At 35.3% G+C, this 24031-nt stretch overlaps 11 non-coding genes across 11 annotated transcripts; all 11 read right to left on the bottom strand.

The window, feature by feature from the left end:
• Positions 1-3159: 3159 nt before the first annotated feature.
• Positions 3160-3231, bottom strand: TRNAP-UGG (transfer RNA proline (anticodon UGG)). Its single transcript has one exon. It is a non-coding gene; the product is annotated as a tRNA-Pro (tRNA).
• A 4329-nt stretch (positions 3232-7560) lies between these two features.
• On the bottom strand, positions 7561-7632 carry TRNAP-UGG (transfer RNA proline (anticodon UGG)). The gene has a single exon. It is a non-coding gene; the product is annotated as a tRNA-Pro (tRNA).
• Positions 7633-7706: 74 nt separating this feature from the next.
• Positions 7707-7778, bottom strand: TRNAP-UGG (transfer RNA proline (anticodon UGG)). Its single transcript has one exon. It is a non-coding gene; the product is annotated as a tRNA-Pro (tRNA).
• A 1028-nt stretch (positions 7779-8806) lies between these two features.
• TRNAP-UGG (transfer RNA proline (anticodon UGG)) lies at positions 8807-8878 on the bottom strand. Its single transcript has one exon. It is a non-coding gene; the product is annotated as a tRNA-Pro (tRNA).
• Positions 8879-11075: 2197 nt separating this feature from the next.
• Positions 11076-11147, bottom strand: TRNAP-UGG (transfer RNA proline (anticodon UGG)). Its single transcript has one exon. It is a non-coding gene; the product is annotated as a tRNA-Pro (tRNA).
• Positions 11148-12175: 1028 nt separating this feature from the next.
• On the bottom strand, positions 12176-12247 carry TRNAP-AGG (transfer RNA proline (anticodon AGG)). The gene has a single exon. It is a non-coding gene; the product is annotated as a tRNA-Pro (tRNA).
• Positions 12248-17672: 5425 nt separating this feature from the next.
• Positions 17673-17744, bottom strand: TRNAP-UGG (transfer RNA proline (anticodon UGG)). The gene has a single exon. It is a non-coding gene; the product is annotated as a tRNA-Pro (tRNA).
• Positions 17745-18772: 1028 nt separating this feature from the next.
• On the bottom strand, positions 18773-18844 carry TRNAP-UGG (transfer RNA proline (anticodon UGG)). Its single transcript has one exon. It is a non-coding gene; the product is annotated as a tRNA-Pro (tRNA).
• Positions 18845-19872: 1028 nt separating this feature from the next.
• TRNAP-UGG (transfer RNA proline (anticodon UGG)) lies at positions 19873-19944 on the bottom strand. Its single transcript has one exon. It is a non-coding gene; the product is annotated as a tRNA-Pro (tRNA).
• A 1028-nt stretch (positions 19945-20972) lies between these two features.
• Positions 20973-21044, bottom strand: TRNAP-UGG (transfer RNA proline (anticodon UGG)). Its single transcript has one exon. It is a non-coding gene; the product is annotated as a tRNA-Pro (tRNA).
• Positions 21045-23241: 2197 nt separating this feature from the next.
• TRNAP-UGG (transfer RNA proline (anticodon UGG)) lies at positions 23242-23313 on the bottom strand. Its single transcript has one exon. It is a non-coding gene; the product is annotated as a tRNA-Pro (tRNA).
• Between the last annotated feature and the right edge of the window lie 718 nt (positions 23314-24031).

The raw sequence follows: 24031 nt of genomic DNA, 5'->3' as shown, positions 1-24031 counted from the left end.
AATAGAAACAAAGTTTTCGTTTTGAAGTGAGGATTTTAAATTTCCTCAATAGGATCTGTTTTTCCAATATCATTTTCATTGTATGGGTAAATTAACAGTTGAGGTTTATGTACGATGGTGATAAATCATATTGACAGTTGTCAAAGTTGAGTCTGTTTCTGGTCAAATTGCTGGGGAAGACTTAAAATTTCCATTCATTTCTTAATTGTTTATGAGGGCTTTGTTGGTTTAGGAGAAATTTGTGGTTCAAATATATGTTGGAAAAGCACATGAAGGATTCAACTTTCTTTCTCATATTCTGCATGCTATCACCATGTTGAAAATAAAGTAAAGATGTGCAGAGGAGAAATTAATTATAAATAGTCTTGTGCAAAATAATGTTTGGGGAGGTTGGCCTGGTTCCATAACTTGAATCCACAGCCGAACGTAACGACTGCCTTGAATTTACCTTCACAGTTTTATTCATCGATACATCCAGGCGTGTACTGGAAGGAATTTGATTCAAACCTACCCTCTCCAACACATATTTGCACATGTCTAAGTATGAATAAAAATAGAATTCCGTATGTCAAAACATATATTTTTTTCCCCTTTGTTTGTTGTTAACAAAGATTTTGCAGTCTTAAGAAAGACTTTGCAGTCTTAAAAGCGTCATCTGAGCAGTTAGGACTTGCATTAATGACTTACGATAAACCATTGATTTTAAATGGTTGATAATGAAAACAACACATTTTTTATGATTTCTCTCATACAATTCTAAGTAAAAGCTAAACTTGTATTAATATAAGATGTTAGCTTTGAAAGGTGATATCAGAAGCACCAGGAAATATATATATTGATGGTGGCATGCCAACATCTTCTCTGTGGAGCACTTGAAGGGTTTTGCTACAAATGATTTTTGCTTACTATATTAAACACAGTTGGAAGCTACGTGTTTCAAAAGAAAAACACCAATTGCTTGGGCTTGTCCGGGATTTAAACCCGGGACCTCTCGCACTCAAAGCGAGAATCATACCCCTAGACCAACGAGCCATTACATTAGTTGGGTTTTAGGAAAAAAATTGCCAGACTAACGCGCCAGACAGCGTTTGTGTTCTCAAAATAGAAACAAAGTTTTCGTTTTGAAGTGAGGATTTTAAATTTCCTCAATAGGATCTGTTTTTCCAATATCATTTTCATTGTATGGGTAAATTAACAGTTGAGGTTTATGTACGATGGTGATAAATCATATTGACAGTTGTCAAAGTTGAGTCTGTTTCTGGTCAAATTGCTGGGGAAGACTTAAAATGTCCATTCATTTCTTAATTGTTTATGAGGGCTTTGTTGGTTTAGGAGAAATTTGTGGTTCAAATATATGTTGGAAAAGCACATGAAGGATTTAACTTTCTTTCTCATATTCTGCATGCTATCACCATGTTGAAAATAAAGTAAAGATGTGCAGAGGAGAAATTAATTATAAATAGTCTTGTGCAAAATAATGTTTGGGGAGGTTGGCCTGGTTCCATAACTTGAATCCACAGCCGAACGTAACGACTGCCTTGAATTTACCTTCACAGTTTTATTCATCGATACATTCAGGCGTGTACTGGAAGGAATTTGATTCAAACCTACCCTCTCCAACACATATTTGCACATGTCTAAGTATGAATAAAAATAGAATTCCGTATGTCAAAACATATATTTTTTTCCCCTTTGTTTGTTGTTAACAAAGATTTTGCAGTCTTAAGAAAGACTTTGCAGTCTTAAAAGCGTCATCTGAGCAGTTAGGACTTGCATTAATGACTTACGATAAACCATTGATTTTAAATGGTTGATAATGAAAACAACACATTTTTTATGATTTCTCTCATACAATTCTAAGTAAAAGCTAAACTTGTATTAATATAAGATGTTAGCTTTGAAAGGTGATATCAGAAGCACCAGGATATATATATATTGATGGTGGCATGCCAACATCTTCTCTGTGGAGCACTTGAAGGGTTTTGCTACAAAGGATTTTTGCTGACTATATTAAACACAGTTGGAAGCTACGTGTTTCAAAAGAAAAACACCAATTGCTTGGGCTTGTCCGGGATTTAAACCCGGGACCTCTCGCACCCAAAGCGAGAATCATACCCCTAGACCAACGAGCCATTACATTAGTTGGGTTTTAGGAAAAAAATTGCCAGACTAACGCGCCAGACAGCGTTTGTGTTCTCAAAATAGAAACAAAGTTTTCGTTTTGAAGTGAGGATTTTAAATTTCCTCAATAGGATCTGTTTTTCCAATATCATTTTCATTGTATGGGTAAATTAACAGTTGAGGTTTATGTACGATGGTGATAAATCATATTGACAGTTGTCAAAGTTGAGTCTGTTTCTGGTCAAATTGCTGGGGAAGACTTAAAATTTCCATTCATTTCTTAATTGTTTATGAGGGCTTTGTTGGTTTAGGAGAAATTTGTGGTTCAAATATATGTTGGAAAAGCACATGAAGGATTTAACTTTCTTTCTCATATTCTGCATGCTATCACCATGTTGAAAATAAAGTAAAGATGTGCAGAGGAGAAATTAATTATAAATAGTCTTGTGCAAAATAATGTTTGGGGAGGTTGGCCTGGTTCCATAACTTGAATCCACAGCCGAACGTAACGACTGCCTTGAATTTACCTTTACAGTTTTATTCATCGATACATTCAGGCGTGTACTGGAAGGAATTTGATTCAAACCTACCCTCTCCAACACATATTTGCACATGTCTAAGTATGAATAAAAATAGAATTCCGTATGTCAAAACATATATTTTTTCCCCTTTGTTTGTTGTTAACAAAGATTTTGCAGTCTTAAGAAAGACTTTGCAGTCTTAAAAGCGTCATCTGAGCAGTTAGGACTTGCATTAATGACTTACGATAAACCATTGATTTTAAATGGTTGATAATGAAAACAACACATTTTTTATGATTTCTCTCATACAATTCTAAGTAAAAGCTAAACTTGTATTAATATAAGATGTTAGCTTTGAAAGGTGATATCAGAAGCACCAGGAAATATATATATTGATGGTGGCATGCCAACATCTTCTCTGTGGAGCACTTGAAGGGTTTTGCTACAAATGATTTTTGCTGACTATATTAAACACAGTTGGAAGCTACGTGTTTCAAAAGAAAAACACCAATTGCTTGGGCTCGTCCGGGATTTGAACCCGGGACCTCTCGCACCCAAAGCGAGAATCATACCCCTAGACCAACGAGCCATTACATTAGTTGGGTTTTAGGAAAAAAATTGCCAGACTAACGCGCCAGACAGCGTTTGTGTTCTCAAAATAGAAACAAAGTTTTCGTTTTGAAGTGAGGATTTTAAATTTCCTCAATAGGATCTGTTTTTCCAATATCATTTTCATTGTATGGGTAAATTAACAGTTGAGGTTTATGTACGATGGTGATAAATCATATTGACAGTTGTCAAAGTTGAGTCTGTTTCTGGTCAAATTGCTGGGGAAGACTTAAAATTTCCATTCATTTCTTAATTGTTTATGAGGGCTTTGTTGGTTTAGGAGAAATTTGTGGTTCAAATATATGTTGGAAAAGCACATGAAGGATTTAACTTTCTTTCTCATATTCTGCATGCTATCACCATGTTGAAAATAAAGTAAAGATGTGCAGAGGAGAAATTAATTATAAATAGTCTTGTGCAAAATAATGTTTGGGGAGGTTGGCCTGGTTCCATGACTTGAATCCACAGCCGAACGTAACGACTGCCTTGAATTTACCTTCACAGTTTTATTCATCGATACATTCAGGCGTGTACTGGAAGGAATTTGATTCAAACCTACCCTCTCCAACACATATTTGCACATGTCTAAGTATGAATAAAAATAGAATTCCGTATGTCAAAACATATATTTTTTTCCCCTTTGTTTGTTGTTAACAAAGATTTTGCAGTCTTAAGAAAGACTTTGCAGTCTTAAAAGCGTCATCTGAGCAGTTAGGACTTGCATTAATGACTTACGATAAACCATTGATTTTAAATGGTTGATAATGAAAACAACACATTTTTTTATGATTTCTCTCATACAATTCTAAGTAAAAGCTAAACTTGTATTAATATAAGATGTTAGCTTTGAAAGGTGATATCAGAAGCACCAGGAAATATATATATTGATGGTGGCATGCCAACATCTTCTCTGTGGAGCACTTGAAGGGTTTTGCTACAAAGGATTTTTGCTGACTATATTAAACACAGTTGGAAGCTACGTGTTTCAAAAGAAAAACACCAATTGCTTGGGCTTGTCCGGGATTTAAACCCGGGACCTCTCGCACCCAAAGCGAGAATCATACCCCTAGACCAACGAGCCATTACATTAGTTGGGTTTTAGGAAAAAAATTGCCAGACTAACGCGCCAGACAGCGTTTGTGTTCTCAAAATAGAAACAAAGTTTTCGTTTTGAAGTGAGGATTTTAAATTTCCTCAATAGGATCTGTTTTTCCTATATCATTTTCATTGTATGGGTAAATTAACAGTTGAGGTTTATGTACGATGGTGATAAATCATATTGACAGTTGTCAAAGTTGAGTCTGTTTCTGGTCAAATTGCTGGGGAAGACTTAAAATGTCCATTCATTTCTTAATTGTTTATGAGGGCTTTGTTGGTTTAGGAGAAATTTGTGGTTCAAATATATGTTGGAAAAGCACATGAAGGATTTAACTTTCTTTCTCATATTCTGCATGCTATCACCATGTTGAAAATAAAGTAAAGATGTGCAGAGGAGAAATTAATTATAAATAGTCTTGTGCAAAATAATGTTTGGGGAGGTTGGCCTGGTTCCATAACTTGAATCCACAGCCGAACGTAACGACTGCCTTGAATTTACCTTCACAGTTTTATTCATCGATACATCCAGGCGTGTACTGGAAGGAATTTGATTCAAACCTACCCTCTCCAACACATATTTGCACATGTCTAAGTATGAATAAAAATAGAATTCCGTATGTCAAAACATATATTTTTTTCCCCTTTGTTTGTTGTTAACAAAGATTTTGCAGTCTTAAGAAAGACTTTGCAGTCTTAAAAGCGTCATCTGAGCAGTTAGGACTTGCATTAATGACTTACGATAAACCATTGATTTTAAATGGTTGATAATGAAAACAACACATTTTTTATGATTTCTCTCATACAATTCTAAGTAAAAGCTAAACTTGTATTAATATAAGATGTTAGCTTTGAAAGGTGATATCAGAAGCACCAGGAAATATATATATTGATGGTGGCATGCCAACATCTTCTCTGTGGAGCACTTGAAGGGTTTTGCTACAAATGATTTTTGCTTACTATATTAAACACAGTTGGAAGCTACGTGTTTCAAAAGAAAAACACCAATTGCTTGGGCTTGTCCGGGATTTAAACCCGGGACCTCTCGCACTCAAAGCGAGAATCATACCCCTAGACCAACGAGCCATTACATTAGTTGGGTTTTAGGAAAAAAATTGCCAGACTAACGCGCCAGACAGCGTTTGTGTTCTCAAAATAGAAACAAAGTTTTCGTTTTGAAGTGAGGATTTTAAATTTCCTCAATAGGATCTGTTTTTCCAATATCATTTTCATTGTATGGGTAAATTAACAGTTGAGGTTTATGTACGATGGTGATAAATCATATTGACAGTTGTCAAAGTTGAGTCTGTTTCTGGTCAAATTGCTGGGGAAGACTTAAAATGTCCATTCATTTCTTAATTGTTTATGAGGGCTTTGTTGGTTTAGGAGAAATTTGTGGTTCAAATATATGTTGGAAAAGCACATGAAGGATTTAACTTTCTTTCTCATATTCTGCATGCTATCACCATGTTGAAAATAAAGTAAAGATGTGCAGAGGAGAAATTAATTATAAATAGTCTTGTGCAAAATAATGTTTGGGGAGGTTGGCCTGGTTCCATAACTTGAATCCACAGCCGAACGTAACGACTGCCTTGAATTTACCTTCACAGTTTTATTCATCGATACATTCAGGCGTGTACTGGAAGGAATTTGATTCAAACCTACCCTCTCCAACACATATTTGCACATGTCTAAGTATGAATAAAAATAGAATTCCGTATGTCAAAACATATATTTTTTTCCCCTTTGTTTGTTGTTAACAAAGATTTTGCAGTCTTAAGAAAGACTTTGCAGTCTTAAAAGCGTCATCTGAGCAGTTAGGACTTGCATTAATGACTTACGATAAACCATTGATTTTAAATGGTTGATAATGAAAACAACACATTTTTTATGATTTCTCTCATACAATTCTAAGTAAAAGCTAAACTTGTATTAATATAAGATGTTAGCTTTGAAAGGTGATATCAGAAGCACCAGGAAATATATATATTGATGGTGGCATGCCAACATCTTCTCTGTGGAGCACTTGAAGGGTTTTGCTACAAATGATTTTTGCTGACTATATTAAACACAGTTGGAAGCTACGTGTTTCAAAAGAAAAACACCAATTGCTTGGGCTCGTCCGGGATTTGAACCCTGGACCTCTCGCACCCAAAGCGAGAATCATACCCCTAGACCAACGAGCCATTACATTAGTTGGGTTTTAGGAAAAAAATTGCCAGACTAACGCGCCAGACAGCGTTTGTGTTCTCAAAATAGAAACAAAGTTTTCGTTTTGAAGTGAGGATTTTAAATTTCCTCAATAGGATCTGTTTTTCCAATATCATTTTCATTGTATGGGTAAATTAACAGTTGAGGTTTATGTACGATGGTGATAAATCATATTGACAGTTGTCAAAGTTGAGTCTGTTTCTGGTCAAATTGCTGGGGAAGACTTACAATGTCCATTCATTTCTTAATTGTTTATGAGGGCTTTGTTGGTTTAGGAGAAATTTGTGGTTCAAATATATGTTGGAAAAGCACATGAAGGATTTAACTTTCTTTCTCATATTCTGCATGCTATCACCATGTTGAAAATAAAGTAAAGATGTGCAGAGGAGAAATTAATTATAAATAGTCTTGTGCAAAATAATGTTTGGGGAGGTTGGCCTGGTTCCATAACTTGAATCCACAGCCGAACGTAACGACTGCCTTGAATTTACCTTTACAGTTTTATTCATCGATACATTCAGGCGTGTACTGGAAGGAATTTGATTCAAACCTACCCTCTCCAACACATATTTGCACATGTCTAAGTATGAATAAAAATAGAATTCCATATGTCAAAACATATATTTTTTTCCCCTTTGTTTGTTGTTAACAAAGATTTTGCAGTCTTAAGAAAGACTTTGCAGTCTTAAAAGCGTCATCTGAGCAGTTAGGACTTGCATTAATGACTTACGATAAACCATTGATTTTAAATGGTTGATAATGAAAACAACACATTTTTTATGATTTCTCTCATACAATTCTAAGTAAAAGCTAAACTTGTATTAATATAAGATGTTAGCTTTGAAAGGTGATATCAGAAGCACCAGGAAATATATATATTGATGGTGGCATGCCAACATCTTCTCTGTGGAGCACTTGAAGGGTTTTGCTACAAATGATTTTTGCTGACTATATTAAACACAGTTGGAAGCTACGTGTTTCAAAAGAAAAACACCAATTGCTTGGGCTCGTCCGGGATTTGAACCCGGGACCTCTCGCACCCAAAGCGAGAATCATACCCCTAGACCAACGAGCCATTACATTAGTTGGGTTTTAGGAAAAAAACACAGTTGGAAGCTACGTGTTTCAAAAGAAAAACACCAATTGCTTGGGCTCGTCCGGGATTTGAACCCGGGACCTCTCGCACCCAAAGCGAGAATCATACCCCTAGACCAACGAGCCATTACATTAGTTGGGTTTTAGGAAAAAAATTGCCAGACTAACGCGCCAGACAGCGTTTGTGTTCTCAAAATAGAAACAAAGTTTTCGTTTTGAAGTGAGGATTTTAAATTTCCTCAATAGGATCTGTTTTTCCAATATCATTTTCATTGTATGGGTAAATTAACAGTTGAGGTTTATGTACGATGGTGATAAATCATATTGACAGTTGTCAAAGTTGAGTCTGTTTCTGGTCAAATTGCTGGGGAAGACTTAAAATTTCCATTCATTTCTTAATTGTTTATGAGGGCTTTGTTGGTTCAGGAGAAATTTGTGGTTCAAATATATGTTGGAAAAGCACATGAAGGATTTAACTTTCTTTCTCATATTCTGCATGCTATCACCATGTTGAAAATAAAGTAAAGATGTGCAGAGGAGAAATTAATTATAAATAGTCTTGTGCAAAATAATGTTTGGGGAGGTTGGCCTGGTTCCATAACTTGAATCCACAGCCGAACGTAACGACTGCCTTGAATTTACCTTTACAGTTTTATTCATCGATACATTCAGGCGTGTACTGGAAGGAATTTGATTCAAACCTACCCTCTCCAACACATATTTGCACATGTCTAAGTATGAATAAAAATAGAATTCCATATGTCAAAACATATATTTTTTTCCCCTTTGTTTGTTGTTAACAAAGATTTTGCAGTCTTAAGAAAGACTTTGCAGTCTTAAAAGCGTCATCTGAGCAGTTAGGACTTGCATTAATGACTTACGATAAACCATTGATTTTAAATGGTTGATAATGAAAACAACACATTTTTTATGATTTCTCTCATACAATTCTAAGTAAAAGCTAAACTTGTATTAATATAAGATGTTAGCTTTGAAAGGTGATATCAGAAGCACCAGGAAATATATATATTGATGGTGGCATGCCAACATCTTCTCTGTGGAGCACTTGAAGGGTTTTGCTACAAATGATTTTTGCTGACTATATTAAACACAGTTGGAAGCTACGTGTTTCAAAAGAAAAACACCAATTGCTTGGGCTCGTCCGGGATTTGAACCCGGGACCTCTCGCACCCAAAGCGAGAATCATACCCCTAGACCAACGAGCCATTACATTAGTTGGGTTTTAGGAAAAAAATTGCCAGACTAACGCGCCAGACAGCGTTTGTGTTCTCAAAATAGAAACAAAGTTTTCGTTTTGAAGTGAGGATTTTAAATTTCCTCAATAGGATCTGTTTTTCCAATATCATTTTCATTGTATGGGTAAATTAACAGTTGAGGTTTATGTACGATGGTGATAAATCATATTGACAGTTGTCAAAGTTGAGTCTGTTTCTGGTCAAATTGCTGGGGAAGACTTAAAATTTCCATTCATTTCTTAATTGTTTATGAGGGCTTTGTTGGTTTAGGAGAAATTTGTGGTTCAAATATATGTTGGAAAAGCACATGAAGGATTCAACTTTCTTTCTCATATTCTGCATGCTATCACCATGTTGAAAATAAAGTAAAGATGTGCAGAGGAGAAATTAATTATAAATAGTCTTGTGCAAAATAATGTTTGGGGAGGTTGGCCTGGTTCCATAACTTGAATCCACAGCCGAACGTAACGACTGCCTTGAATTTACCTTCACAGTTTTATTCATCGATACATTCAGGCGTGTACTGGAAGGAATTTGATTCAAACCTACCCTCTCCAACACATATTTGCACATGTCTAAGTATGAATAAAAATAGAATTCCGTATGTCAAAACATATATTTTTTTCCCCTTTGTTTGTTGTTAACAAAGATTTTGCAGTCTTAAGAAAGACTTTGGAGTCTTAAAAGCGTCATCTGAGCAGTTAGGACTTGCATTAATGACTTACGATAAACCATTGATTTTAAATGGTTGATAATGAAAACAACACATTTTTTATGATTTCTCTCATACAATTCTAAGTAAAAGCTAAACTTGTATTAATATAAGATGTTAGCTTTGAAAGGTGATATCAGAAGCACCAGGAAATATATATATTGATGGTGGCATGCCAACATCTTCTCTGTGGAGCACTTGAAGGGTTTTGCTACAAATTATTTTTGCTTACTATATTAAACACAGTTGGAAGCTACATGTTTCAAAAGAAAAACACCAATTGCTTGGGATTGTCCGGGATTTAAACCCGGGACCTCGCACCCAAAGCGAGAATCATACCCCTAGACCAACGAGCCATTACATTAGTTGGGTTTTAGGAAAAAAATTGCCAGACTAACGCGCCAGACAGCGTTTGTGTTCTCAAAATAGAAACAAAGTTTTCGTTTTGAAGTGAGGATTTTAAATTTCCTCAATAGGATCTGTTTTTCCAATATCATTTTCATTGTATGGGTAAATTAACAGTTGAGGTTTATGTACGATGGTGATAAATCATATTGACAGTTGTCAAAGTTGAGTCTGTTTCTGGTCAAATTGCTGGGGAAGACTTACAATGTCCATTCATTTCTTAATTGTTTATGAGGGCTTTGTTGGTTTAGGAGAAATTTGTGGTTCAAATATATGTTGGAAAAGCACATGAAGGATTTAACTTTCTCATATTCTGCATGCTATCACCATGTTGAAAATAAAGTAAAGATGTGCAGAGGAGAAATTAATTATAAATAGTCTTGTGCAAAATAATGTTTGGGGAGGTTGGCCTGGTTCCATAACTTGAATCCACAGCCGAACGTAACGACTGCCTTGAATTTACCTTTACAGTTTTATTCATCGATACATTCAGGCGTGTACTGGAAGGAATTTGATTCAAACCTACCCTCTCCAACACATATTTGCACATGTCTAAGTATGAATAAAAATAGAATTCCGTATGTCAAAACATATATTTTTTCCCCTTTGTTTGTTGTTAACAAAGATTTTGAAGTCTTAAGAAAGACTTTGCAGTCTTAAAAGCGTCATCTGAGCAGTTAGGACTTGCATTAATGACTTACGATAAACCATTGATTTTAAATGGTTGATAATGAAAACAACACATTTTTTATGATTTCTCTCATACAATTCTAAGTAAAAGCTAAACTTGTATTAATATAAAATGTTAGCTTTGAAAGGTGATATCAGAAGCACCAGGAAATATATATATTGATGGTGGCATGCCAACATCTTCTCTGTGGAGCACTTGAAGGGTTTTGCTACAAATGATTTTTGCTGACTATATTAACCCCTTAAGGACACATGACATGTGTGACATGTCATGATTCCCTTTTATTCCAGAAGTTTGGTCCTTAAGGGGTTAAACACAGTTGGAAGCTACGTGTTTCAAAAGAAAAACACCAATTGCTTGGGCTCGTCCGGGATTTGAACCCGGGACCTCTCGCACCCAAAGCGAGAATCATACCCCTAGACCAACGAGCCATTACATTAGTTGGGTTTTAGGAAAAAAATTGCCAGACTAACGCGCCAGACAGCGTTTGTGTTCTCAAAATAGAAACAAAGTTTTCGTTTTGAAGTGAGGATTTTAAATTTCCTCAATAGGATCTGTTTTTCCAATATCATTTTCATTGTATGGGTAAATTAACAGTTGAGGTTTATGTACGATGGTGATAAATCATATTGACAGTTGTCAAAGTTGAGTCTGTTTCTGGTCAAATTGCTGGGGAAGACTTAAAATTTCCATTCATTTCTTAATTGTTTATGAGGGCTTTGTTGGTTTAGGAGAAATTTGTGGTTCAAATATATGTTGGAAAAGCACATGAAGGATTCAACTTTCTTTCTCATATTCTGCATGCTATCACCATGTTGAAAATAAAGTAAAGATGTGCAGAGGAGAAATTAATTATAAATAGTCTTGTGCAAAATAATGTTTGGGGAGGTTGGCCTGGTTCCATAACTTGAATCCACAGCCGAACGTAACGACTGCCTTGAATTTACCTTCACAGTTTTATTCATCGATACATTCAGGCGTGTACTGGAAGGAATTTGATTCAAACCTACCCTCTCCAACACATATTTGCACATGTCTAAGTATGAATAAAAATAGAATTCCGTATGTCAAAACATATATTTTTTTCCCCTTTGTTTGTTGTTAACAAAGATTTTGCAGTCTTAAGAAAGACTTTGCAGTCTTAAAAGCGTCATCTGAGCAGTTAGGACTTGCATTAATGACTTACGATAAACCATTGATTTTAAATGGTTGATAATGAAAACAACACATTTTTTATGATTTCTCTCATACAATTCTAAGTAAAAGCTAAACTTGTATTAATATAAGATGTTAGCTTTGAAAGGTGATATCAGAAGCACCAGGAAATATATATATTGATGGTGGCATGCCAACATCTTCTCTGTGGAGCACTTGAAGGGTTTTGCTACAAATGATTTTTGCTGACTATATTAAACACAGTTGGAAGCTACGTGTTTCAAAAGAAAAACACCAATTGCTTGGGCTCGTCCGGGATTTGAACCCAGGACCTCTCGCACCCTAAGCGAGAATCATACCCCTAGACCAACGAGCCATTACATTAGTTGGGCTTTAGGAAAAAAATTGCCAGACTAACGCGCCAGACAGCGTTTGTGTTCTCAAAATAGAAACAAAGTTTTCGTTTTGAAGTGAGGATTTTAAATTTCCTCAATAGGATCTGTTTTTCCAATATCATTTTCATTGTATGGGTAAATTAACAGTTGAGGTTTATGTACGATGGTGATAAATCATATTGACAGTTGTCAAAGTTGAGTCTGTTTCTGGTCAAATTGCTGGGGAAGACTTAAAATTTCCATTCATTTCTTAATTGTTTATGAGGGCTTTGTTGGTTTAGGAGAAATTTGTGGTTCAAATATATGTTGGAAAAGCACATGAAGGATTCAACTTTCTTTCTCATATTCTGCATGCTATCACCATGTTGAAAATAAAGTAAAGATGTGCAGAGGAGAAATTAATTATAAATAGTCTTGTGCAAAATAATGTTTGGGGAGGTTGGCCTGGTTCCATAACTTGAATCCACAGCCGAACGTAACGACTGCCTTGAATTTACCTTCACAGTTTTATTCATCGATACATTCAGGCGTGTACTGGAAGGAATTTGATTCAAACCTACCCTCTCCAACACATATTTGCACATGTCTAAGTATGAATAAAAATAGAATTCCGTATGTCAAAACATATATTTTTTTCCCCTTTGTTTGTTGTTAACAAAGATTTTGCAGTCTTAAGAAAGACTTTGCAGTCTTAAAAGCGTCATCTGAGCAGTTAGGACTTGCATTAATGACTTACGATAAACCATTGATTTTAAATGGTTGATAATGAAAACAACACATTTTTTATGATTTCTCTCATACAATTCTAAGTAAAAGCTAAACTTGTATTAATATAAGATGTTAGCTTTGAAAGGTGATATCAGAAGCACCAGGAAATATATATATTGATGGTGGCATGCCAACATCTTCTCTGTGGAGCACTTGAAGGGTTTTGCTACAAATGATTTTTGCTGACTATATTAATAACAGTTGGAAGCTACGTGTTTCAAAAGAAAAACACCAATTGCTTGGGCTTGTCCGGGATTTGAACCCGGGACCTCTCGCACCCAAAGTGAGAATCATACCCCTAGACCAACGAGCCATTACATTAGTTCGGTTTTAGGAAAAAAATTGCCAGACTAACGCGCCAGACAGCGTTTGTGTTCTCAAAATAGAAACAAAGTTTTCGTTTTGAAGTGAGGATTTTAAATTTCCTCAATAGGATCTGTTTTTCCTATATCATTTTCATTGTATGGGTAAATTAACAGTTGAGGTTTATGTACGATGGTGATAAATCATATTGACAGTTGTCAAAGTTGAGTCTGTTTCTGGTCAAATTGCTGGGGAAGACTTAAAATTTCCATTCATTTCTTAATTGTTTATGAGGGCTTTGTTGGTTTAGGAGAAATTTGTGGTTCAAATATATGTTGGAAAAGCACATGAAGGATTCAACTTTCTTTCTCATATTCTGCATGCTATCACCATGTTGAAAATAAAGTAAAGATGTGCAGAGGAGAAATTAATTATAAATAGTCTTGTGCAAAATAATGTTTGGGGAGGTTGGCCTGGTTCCATAACTTGAATCCACAGCCGAACGTAACGACTGCCTTGAATTTACCTTTACAGTTTTATTCATCGATACATTCAGGCGTGTACTGGAAGGAATTTGATTCAAACCTACCCTCTCCAACACATATTTGCACATGTCTAAGTATGAATAAAAATAGAATTCCGTATGTCAAAACATATATTTTTTCCCCTTTGTTTGTTGTTAACAAAGATTTTGAAGTCTTAAGAAAGACTTTGCAGTCTTAAAAGCGTCATCTGAGCAGTTAGGACTTGCATTAATGACTTACGATAAACCATTGATTTTAAATGGTTGATAATGAAAACAACACATTTTTTATGATTTCTCTCATACAATTCTAAGTAAAAGCTAAACTTGTATTAATATAAGATGTTAGCTTTGAAAGGTGATATCAGAAGCACCAGGAAATATATATATTGATGGTGGCATGCCAACATCTTCTCTGTGGAGCACTTGAAGGGTTTTGCTACAAATGATTTTTGCTGACTATATTAAACACAGTTGGAAGCTACGTGTTTCAAAAGAAAAACACCAATTGCTTGGGCTTGTCCGGGATTTAAACACGGGACCTCTCGCACCCAAAGCGAGAATCATACCCCTAGACCAACGAGCCATTACATTAGTTGGGTTTTAGGAAAAAAATTGCCAGACTAACGCGCCAGACAGCGTTTGTGTTCTCAAAATAGAAACAAAGTTTTCGTTTTGAAGTGAGGATTTTAAATTTCCTCAATAGGATCTGTTTTTCCAATATCATTTTCATTGTATGGGTAAATTAACAGTTGAGGTTTATGTACGATGGTGATAAATCATATTGACAGTTGTCAAAGTTGAGTCTGTTTCTGGTCAAATTGCTGGGGAAGACTTAAAATTTCCATTCATTTCTTAATTGTTTATGAGGGCTTTGTTGGTTTAGGAGAAATTTGTGGTTCAAATATATGTTGGAAAAGCACATGAAGGATTTAACTTTCTTTCTCATATTCTGCATGCTATCACCATGTTGAAAATAAAGTAAAGATGTGCAGAGGAGAAATTAATTATAAATAGTCTTGTGCAAAATAATGTTTGGGGAGGTTGGCCTGGTTCCATAACTTGAATCCACAGCCGAACGTAACGACTGCCTTGAATTTACCTTTACAGTTTTATTCATCGATACATTCAGGCGTGTACTGGAAGGAATTTGATTCAAACCTACCCTCTCCAACACATATTTGCACATGTCTAAGTATGAATAAAAATAGAATTCCGTATGTCAAAACATATATTTTTTCCCCTTTGTTTGTTGTTAACAAAGATTTTGAAGTCTTAAGAAAGACTTTGCAGTCTTAAAAGCGTCATCTGAGCAGTTAGGACTTGCATTAATGACTTACGATAAACCATTGATTTTAAATGGTTGATAATGAAAACAACACATTTTTTATGATTTCTCTCATACAATTCTAAGTGAAAGCTAAACTTGTATTAATATAAGATGTTAGCTTTGAAAGGTGATATCAGAAGCACCAGGAAATATATATATTGATGGTGGCATGCCAACATCTTCTCTGTGGAGCACTTGAAGGGTTTTGCTACAAATGATTTTTGCTGACTATATTAATAACAGTTGGAAGCTACGTGTTTCAAAAGAAAAACACCAATTGCTTGGGCTTGTCCGGGATTTGAACCCGGGACCTCTCGCACCCAAAGTGAGAATCATACCCCTAGACCAACGAGCCATTACATTAGTTCGGTTTTAGGAAAAAAATTGCCAGACTAACGCGCCAGACAGCGTTTGTGTTCTCAAAATAGAAACAAAGTTTTCGTTTTGAAGTGAGGATTTTAAATTTCCTCAATAGGATCTGTTTTTCCTATATCATTTTCATTGTATGGGTAAATTAACAGTTGAGGTTTATGTACGATGGTGATAAATCATATTGACAGTTGTCAAAGTTGAGTCTGTTTCTGGTCAAATTGCTGGGGAAGACTTAAAATTTCCATTCATTTCTTAATTGTTTATGAGGGCTTTGTTGGTTTAGGAGAAATTTGTGGTTCAAATATATGTTGGAAAAGCACATGAAGGATTCAACTTTCTTTCTCATATTCTGCATGCTATCACCATGTTGAAAATAAAGTAAAGATGTGCAGAGGAGAAATTAATTATAAATAGTCTTGTGCAAAATAATGTTTGGGGAGGTTGGCCTGGTTCCATAACTTGAATCCACAGCCGAACGTAACGACTGCCTTGAATTTACCTTCACAGTTTTATTCATCGATACATTCAGGCGTGTACTGGTAGGAATTTGATTCAAACCTACCCTCTCCAACACATATTTGCACATGTCTAAGTATGAATAAAAATAGAATTCCGTATGTCAAAACATATATTTTTTTCCCCTTTGTTTGTTGTTAACAAAGATTTTGCAGTCTTAAGAAAGACTTTGGAGTCTTAAAAGCGTCATCTGAGCAGTTAGGACTTGCATTAATGACTTACGATAAACCATTGATTTTAAATGGTTGATAATGAAAACAACACATTTTTTATGATTTCTCTCATACAATTCTAAGTAAAAGCTAAACTTGTATTAATATAAGATGTTAGCTTTGAAAGGTGATATCAGAAGCACCAGGAAATATATATATTGATGGTGGCATGCCAACATCTTCTCTGTGGAGCACTTGAAGGGTTTTGCTACAAATGATTTTTGCTGACTATATTAAACACAGTTGGAAGCTACGTGTTTCAAAAGAAAAACACCAATTGCTTGGGCTTGTCCGGGATTTAAACACGGGACCTCTCGCACCCAAAGCGAGAATCATACCCCTAGACCAACGAGCCATTACATTAGTTGGGTTTTAGGAAAAAAATTGCCAGACTAACGCGCCAGACAGCGTTTGTGTTCTCAAAATAGAAACAAAGTTTTCGTTTTGAAGTGAGGATTTAAAATTTCCTCAATAGGATCTGTTTTTCCAATATCATTTTCATTGTATGGGTAAATTAACAGTTGAGGTTTATGTACGATGGTGATAAATCATATTGACAGTTGTCAAAGTTGAGTCTGTTTCTGGTCAAATTGCTGGGGAAGACTTAAAATTTCCATTCATTTCTTAATTGTTTATGAGGGCTTTGTTGGTTTAGGAGAAATTTGTGGTTCAAATATATGTTGGAAAAGCACATGAAGGATTTAACTTTCTTTCTCATATTCTGCATGCTATCACCATGTTGAAAATAAAGTAAAGATGTGCAGAGGAGAAATTAATTATAAATAGTCTTGTGCAAAATAATGTTTGGGGAGGTTGGCCTGGTTCCATAACTTGAATCCACAGCCGAACGTAACGACTGCCTTGAATTTACCTTTACAGTTTTATTCATCGATACATTCAGGCGTGTACTGGAAGGAATTTGATTCAAACCTACCCTCTCCAACACATATTTGCACATGTCTAAGTATGAATAAAAATAGAATTCCGTATGTCAAAACATATATTTTTTCCCCTTTGTTTGTTGTTAACAAAGATTTTGAAGTCTTAAGAAAGACTTTGCAGTCTTAAAAGCGTCATCTGAGCAGTTAGGACTTGCATTAATGACTTACGATAAACCATTGATTTTAAATGGTTGATAATGAAAACAACACATTTTTTATGATTTCTCTCATACAATTCTAAGTGAAAGCTAAACTTGTATTAATATAAGATGTTAGCTTTGAAAGGTGATATCAGAAGCACCAGGAAATATATATATTGATGGTGGCATGCCAACATCTTCTCTGTGGAGCACTTGAAGGGTTTTGCTACAAATGATTTTTGCTGACTATATTAAACACAGTTGGAAGCTACGTGTTTCAAAAGAAAAACACCAATTGCTTGGGCTCGTCCGGGATTTGAACCCGGGACCTCTCGCACCCAAAGCGAGAATCATACCCCTAGACCAACGAGCCATTACATTAGTTGGGTTTTAGGAAAAAAATTGCCAGACTAACGCGCCAGACAGCGTTTGTGTTCTCAAAATAGAAACAAAGTTTTCGTTTTGAAGTGAGGATTTTAAATTTCCTCAATAGGATCTGTTTTTCCAATATCATTTTCATTGTATGGGTAAATTAACAGTTGAGGTTTATGTACGATGGTGATAAATCATATTGACAGTTGTCAAAGTTGAGTCTGTTTCTGGTCAAATTGCTGGGGAAGACTTAAAATTTCCATTCATTTCTTAATTGTTTATGAGGGCTTTGTTGGTTCAGGAGAAATTTGTGGTTCAAATATATGTTGGAAAAGCACATGAAGGATTTAACTTTCTTTCTCATATTCTGCATGCTATCACCATGTTGAAAATAAAGTAAAGATGTGCAGAGGAGAAATTAATTATAAATAGTCTTGTGCAAAATAATGTTTGGGGAGGTTGGCCTGGTTCCATAACTTGAATCCACAGCCGAACGTAACGACTGCCTTGAATTTACCTTTACAGTTTTATTCATCGATACATTCAGGCGTGTACTGGAAGGAATTTGATTCAAACCTACCCTCTCCAACACATATTTGCACATGTCTAAGTATGAATAAAAATAGAATTCCATATGTCAAAACATATATTTTTTTCCCCTTTGTTTGTTGTTAACAAAGATTTTGCAGTCTTAAGAAAGACTTTGCAGTCTTAAAAGCGTCATCTGAGCAGTTAGGACTTGCATTAATGACTTACGATAAACCATTGATTTTAAATGGTTGATAATGAAAACAACACATTTTTTATGATTTCTCTCATACAATTCTAAGTAAAAGCTAAACTTGTATTAATATAAGATGTTAGCTTTGAAAGGTGATATCAGAAGCACCAGGAAATATATATATTGATGGTGGCATGCCAACATCTTCTCTGTGGAGCACTTGAAGGGTTTTGCTACAAATTATTTTTGCTGACTATATTAAACACAGTTGGAAGCTACGTGTTTCAAAAGAAAAACACCAATTGCTTGGGCTCGTCCGGGATTTGAACCCGGGACCTCTCGCACCCAAAGCGAGAATCATACCCCTAGACCAACGAGCCATTACATTAGTTGGGTTTTAGGAAAAAAATTGCCAGACTAACGCGCCAGACAGCGTTTGTGTTCTCAAAATAGAAACAAAGTTTTCGTTTTGAAGTGAGGATTTTAAATTTCCTCAATAGGATCTGTTTTTCCAATATCATTTTCATTGTATGGGTAAATTAACAGTTGAGGTTTATGTACGATGGTGATAAATCATATTGACAGTTGTCAAAGTTGAGTCTGTTTCTGGTCAAATTGCTGGGGAAGACTTAAAATGTCCATTCATTTCTTAATTGTTTATGAGGGCTTTGTTGGTTTAGGAGAAATTTGTGGTTCAAATATATGTTGGAAAAGCACATGAAGGATTTAACTTTCTTTCTCATATTCTGCATGCTATCACCATGTTGAAAATAAAGTAAAGATGTGCAGAGGAGAAATTAATTATAAATAGTCTTGTGCAAAATAATGTTTGGGGAGGTTGGCCTGGTTCCATAACTTGAATCCACAGCCGAACGTAACGACTGCCTTGAATTTACCTTCACAGTTTTATTCATCGATACATTCAGGCGTGTACTGGAAGGAATTTGATTCAAACCTACCCTCTCCAACACATATTTGCACATGTCTAAGTATGAATAAAAATAGAATTCCGTATGTTAAAACATATATTTTTTTCCCCTTTGTTTGTTGTTAACAAAGATTTTGCAGTCTTAAGAAAGACTTTGCAGTCTTAAAAGCGTCATCTGAGCAGTTAGGACTTGCATTAATGACTTACGATAAACCATTGATTTTAAATGGTTGATAATGAAAACAACACATTTTTTATGATTTCTCTCATACAATTCTAAGTAAAAGCTAAACTTGTATTAATATAAGATGTTAGCTTTGAAAGGTGATATCAGAAGCACCAGGAAATATATATATTGATGGTGGCATGCCAACATCTTCTCTGTGGAGCACTTGAAGGGTTTTGCTACAAATGATTTTTGCTGACTATATTAAACACAGTTGGAAGCTACGTGTTTCAAAAGAAAAACACCAATTGCTTGGGCTCGTCCGGGATTTGAACCCGGGACCTCTCGCACCCAAAGCGAGAATCATACCCCTAGACCAACGAGCCATTACATTAGTTGGGTTTTAGGAAAAAAATTGCCAGACTAACGCGCCAGACAGCGTTTGTGTTCTCAAAATAGAAACAAAGTTTTCGTTTTGAAGTGAGGATTTTAAATTTCCTTAATAGGATCTGTTTTTCCTATATCATTTTCATTGTATGGGTAAATTAACAGTTGAGGTTTATGTACGATGGTGATAAATCATATTGACAGTTGTCAAAGTTGAGTCTGTTTCTGGTCAAATTGCTGGGGAAGACTTACAATGTCCATTCATTTCTTAATTGTTTATGAGGGCTTTGTTGGTTTAGGAGAAATTTGTGGTTCAAATATATGTTGGAAAAGCACATGAAGGATTTAACTTTCTTTCTCATATTCTGCATGCTATCACCATGTTGAAAATAAAGTAAAGATGTGCAGAGGAGAAATTAATTATAAATAGTCTTGTGCAAAATAATGTTTAGGGAGGTTGGCCTGGTTCCATAACTTGAATCCACAGCCGAACGTAACGACTGCCTTGAATTTACCTTCACAGTTTTATTCATCGATACATTCTGGCGTGTACTGGAAGGAATTTGATTCAAACCTACCCTCTCCAACACATATTTGCACATGTCTAAGTATGAATAAAAATAGAATTCCGTATGTCAAAACATATATTTTTTTCCCCTTTGTTTGTTGTTAACAAAGATTTTGCAGTCTTAAGAAAGACTTTGCAGTCTTAAAAGCGTCATCTGAGCAGTTAGGACTTGCATTAATGACTTACGATAAACCATTGATTTTAAATGGTTGATAATGAAAACAACACATTTTTTATGATTTCTCTCATACAATTCTAAGTAAAAGCTAAACTTGTATTAATATAAGATGTTAGCTTTGAAAGGTGATATCAGAAGCACCAGGAAATATATATATTGATGGTGGCATGCCAACATCTTCTCTGTGGAGCACTTGAAGGGTTTTGCTACAAATGATTTTTGCTGACTATATTAAACACAGTTGGAAGCTACGTGTTTCAAAAGAAAAACACCAATTGCTCGGGCTCGTCCGGGATTTGAACCCGGGACCTCTCGCACCCAAAGCGAGAATCATACCCCTAGACCAACGAGCCATTACATTAGCTGGGTTTTAGGAAAAAAAATGCCAGACTAACGCGCCAGACAGCGTTTGTGTTCTCAAAATAGAAACAAAGTTTTCGTTTTGAAGTGAGGATTTTAAATTTCCTCAATAGGATCTGTTTTTCCTATATCATTTTCATTGTATGGGTAAATTAACAGTTGAGGTTTATGTACGATGGTGATAAATCATATTGACAGTTGTCAAAGTTGAGTCTGTTTCTGGTCAAATTGCTGGGGAAGACTTAAAATTTCCATTCATTTCTTAATTGTTTATGAGGGCTTTGTTGGTTTAGGAGAAATTTGTGGTTCAAATATATGTTGGAAAAGCACATGAAGGATTCAACTTTCTTTCTCATATTCTGCATGCTATCACCATGTTGAAAATAAAGTAAAGATGTGCAGAGGAGAAATTAATTATAAATAGTCTTGTGCAAAATAATGTTTGGGGAGGTTGGCCTGGTTCCATAACTTGAATCCACAGCCGAACGTAACGACTGCCTTGAATTTACCTTCACAGTTTTATTCATCGATACATTCAGGCGTGTACTGGAAGGAATTTGATTCAAACCTACCCTCTCCAACACATATTTGCACATGTCTAAGTATGAATAAAAATAGAATTCCGTATGTCAAAACATATATTTTTTTCCCCTTTGTTTGTTGTTAACAAAGATTTTGCAGTCTTAAGAAAGACTTTGCAGTCTTAAAAGCGTCATCTGAGCAGTTAGGACTTGCATTAATGACTTACGATAAACCATTGATTTTAAATGGTTGATAATGAAAACAACACATTTTTTATGATTTCTCTCATACAATTCTAAGTAAAAGCTAAACTTGTATTAATATAAGATGTTAGCTTTGAAAGGTGATATCAGAAGCACCAGGAAATATATATATTGATGGTGGCATGCCAACATCTTCTCTGTGGAGCACTTGAAGGGTTTTGCTACAAATTATTTTTGCTTACTATATTAAACACAGTTGGAAGCTACATGTTTCAAAAGAAAAACACCAATTGCTTGGGATTGTCCGGGATTTAAACCCGGGACCTCGCACCCAAAGCGAGAATCATACCCCTAGACCAACGAGCCATTACATTAGTTGGGTTTTAGGAAAAAAATTGCCAGACTAACGCGCCAGACAGCGTTTGTGTTCTCAAAATAGAAACAAAGTTTTCGTTTTGAAGTGAGGATTTTAAATTTCCTCAATAGGATCTGTTTTTCCAATATCATTTTCATTGTATGGGTAAATTAACAGTTGAGGTTTATGTACGATGGTGATAAATCATATTGACAGTTGTCAAAGTTGAGTCTGTTTCTGGTCAAATTGCTGGGGAAGACTTACAATGTCCATTCATTTCTTAATTGTTTATGAGGGCTTTGTTGGTTTAGGAGAAATTTGTGGTTCAAATATATGTTGGAAAAGCACATGAAGGATTTAACTTTCTCATATTCTGCATGCTATCACCATGTTGAAAATAAAGTAAAGATGTGCAGAGGAGAAATTAATTATAAATAGTCTTGTGCAAAATAATGTTTGGGGAGGTTGGCCTGGTTCCATAACTTGAATCCACAGCCGAACGTAACGACTGCCTTGAATTTACCTTTACAGTTTTATTCATCGATACATTCAGGCGTGTACTGGAAGGAATTTGATTCAAACCTACCCTCTCCAACACATATTTGCACATGTCTAAGTATGAATAAAAATAGAATTCCGTATGTCAAAACATATATTTTTTCCCCTTTGTTTGTTGTTAACAAAGATTTTGAAGTCTTAAGAAAGACTTTGCAGTCTTAAAAGCGTCATCTGAGCAGTTAGGACTTGCATTAATGACTTACGATAAACCATTGATTTTAAATGGTTGATAATGAAAACAACACATTTTTTATGATTTCTCTCATACAATTCTAAGTAAAAGCTAAACTTGTATTAATATAAAATGTTAGCTTTGAAAGGTGATATCAGAAGCACCAGGAAATATATATATTGATGGTGGCATGCCAACATCTTCTCTGTGGAGCACTTGAAGGGTTTTGCTACAAATGATTTTTGCTGACTATATTAACCCCTTAAGGACACATGACATGTGTGACATGTCATGATTCCCTTTTATTCCAGAAGTTTGGTCCTTAAGGGGTTAAACACAGTTGGAAGCTACGTGTTTCAAAAGAAAAACACCAATTGCTTGGGCTCGTCCGGGATTTGAACCCGGGACCTCTCGCACCCAAAGCGAGAATCATACCCCTAGACCAACGAGCCATTACATTAGTTGGGTTTTAGGAAAAAAATTGCCAGACTAACGCGCCAGACAGCGTTTGTGTTCTCAAAATAGAAACAAAGTTTTCGTTTTGAAGTGAGGATTTTAAATTTCCTCAATAGGATCTGTTTTTCCAATATCATTTTCATTGTATGGGTAAATTAACAGTTGAGGTTTATGTACGATGGTGATAAATCATATTGACAGTTGTCAAAGTTGAGTCTGTTTCTGGTCAAATTGCTGGGGAAGACTTAAAATTTCCATTCATTTCTTAATTGTTTATGAGGGCTTTGTTGGTTTAGGAGAAATTTGTGGTTCAAATATATGTTGGAAAAGCACATGAAGGATTCAACTTTCTTTCTCATATTCTGCATGCTATCACCATGTTGAAAATAAAGTAAAGATGTGCAGAGGAGAAATTAATTATAAATAGTCTTGTGCAAAATAATGTTTGGGGAGGTTGGCCTGGTTCCATAACTTGAATCCACAGCCGAACGTAACGACTGCCTTGAATTTACCTTCACAGTTTTATTCATCGATACATTCAGGCGTGTACTGGAAGGAATTTGATTCAAACCTACCCTCTCCAACACATATTTGCACATGTCTAAGTATGAATAAAAATAGAATTCCGTATGTCAAAACATATATTTTTTTCCCCTTTGTTTGTTGTTAACAAAGATTTTGCAGTCTTAAGAAAGACTTTGCAGTCTTAAAAGC

This window comes from Pelobates fuscus, chromosome 6 (assembly GCF_036172605.1).
Source record: "Pelobates fuscus isolate aPelFus1 chromosome 6, aPelFus1.pri, whole genome shotgun sequence".
Classification (NCBI taxonomy): Eukaryota; Metazoa; Chordata; class Amphibia; order Anura; family Pelobatidae; genus Pelobates; species Pelobates fuscus.
The sequence above is the reverse complement of the archived record's forward strand: the minus strand, read 5'-3'. Positions and strand labels throughout refer to the sequence as shown.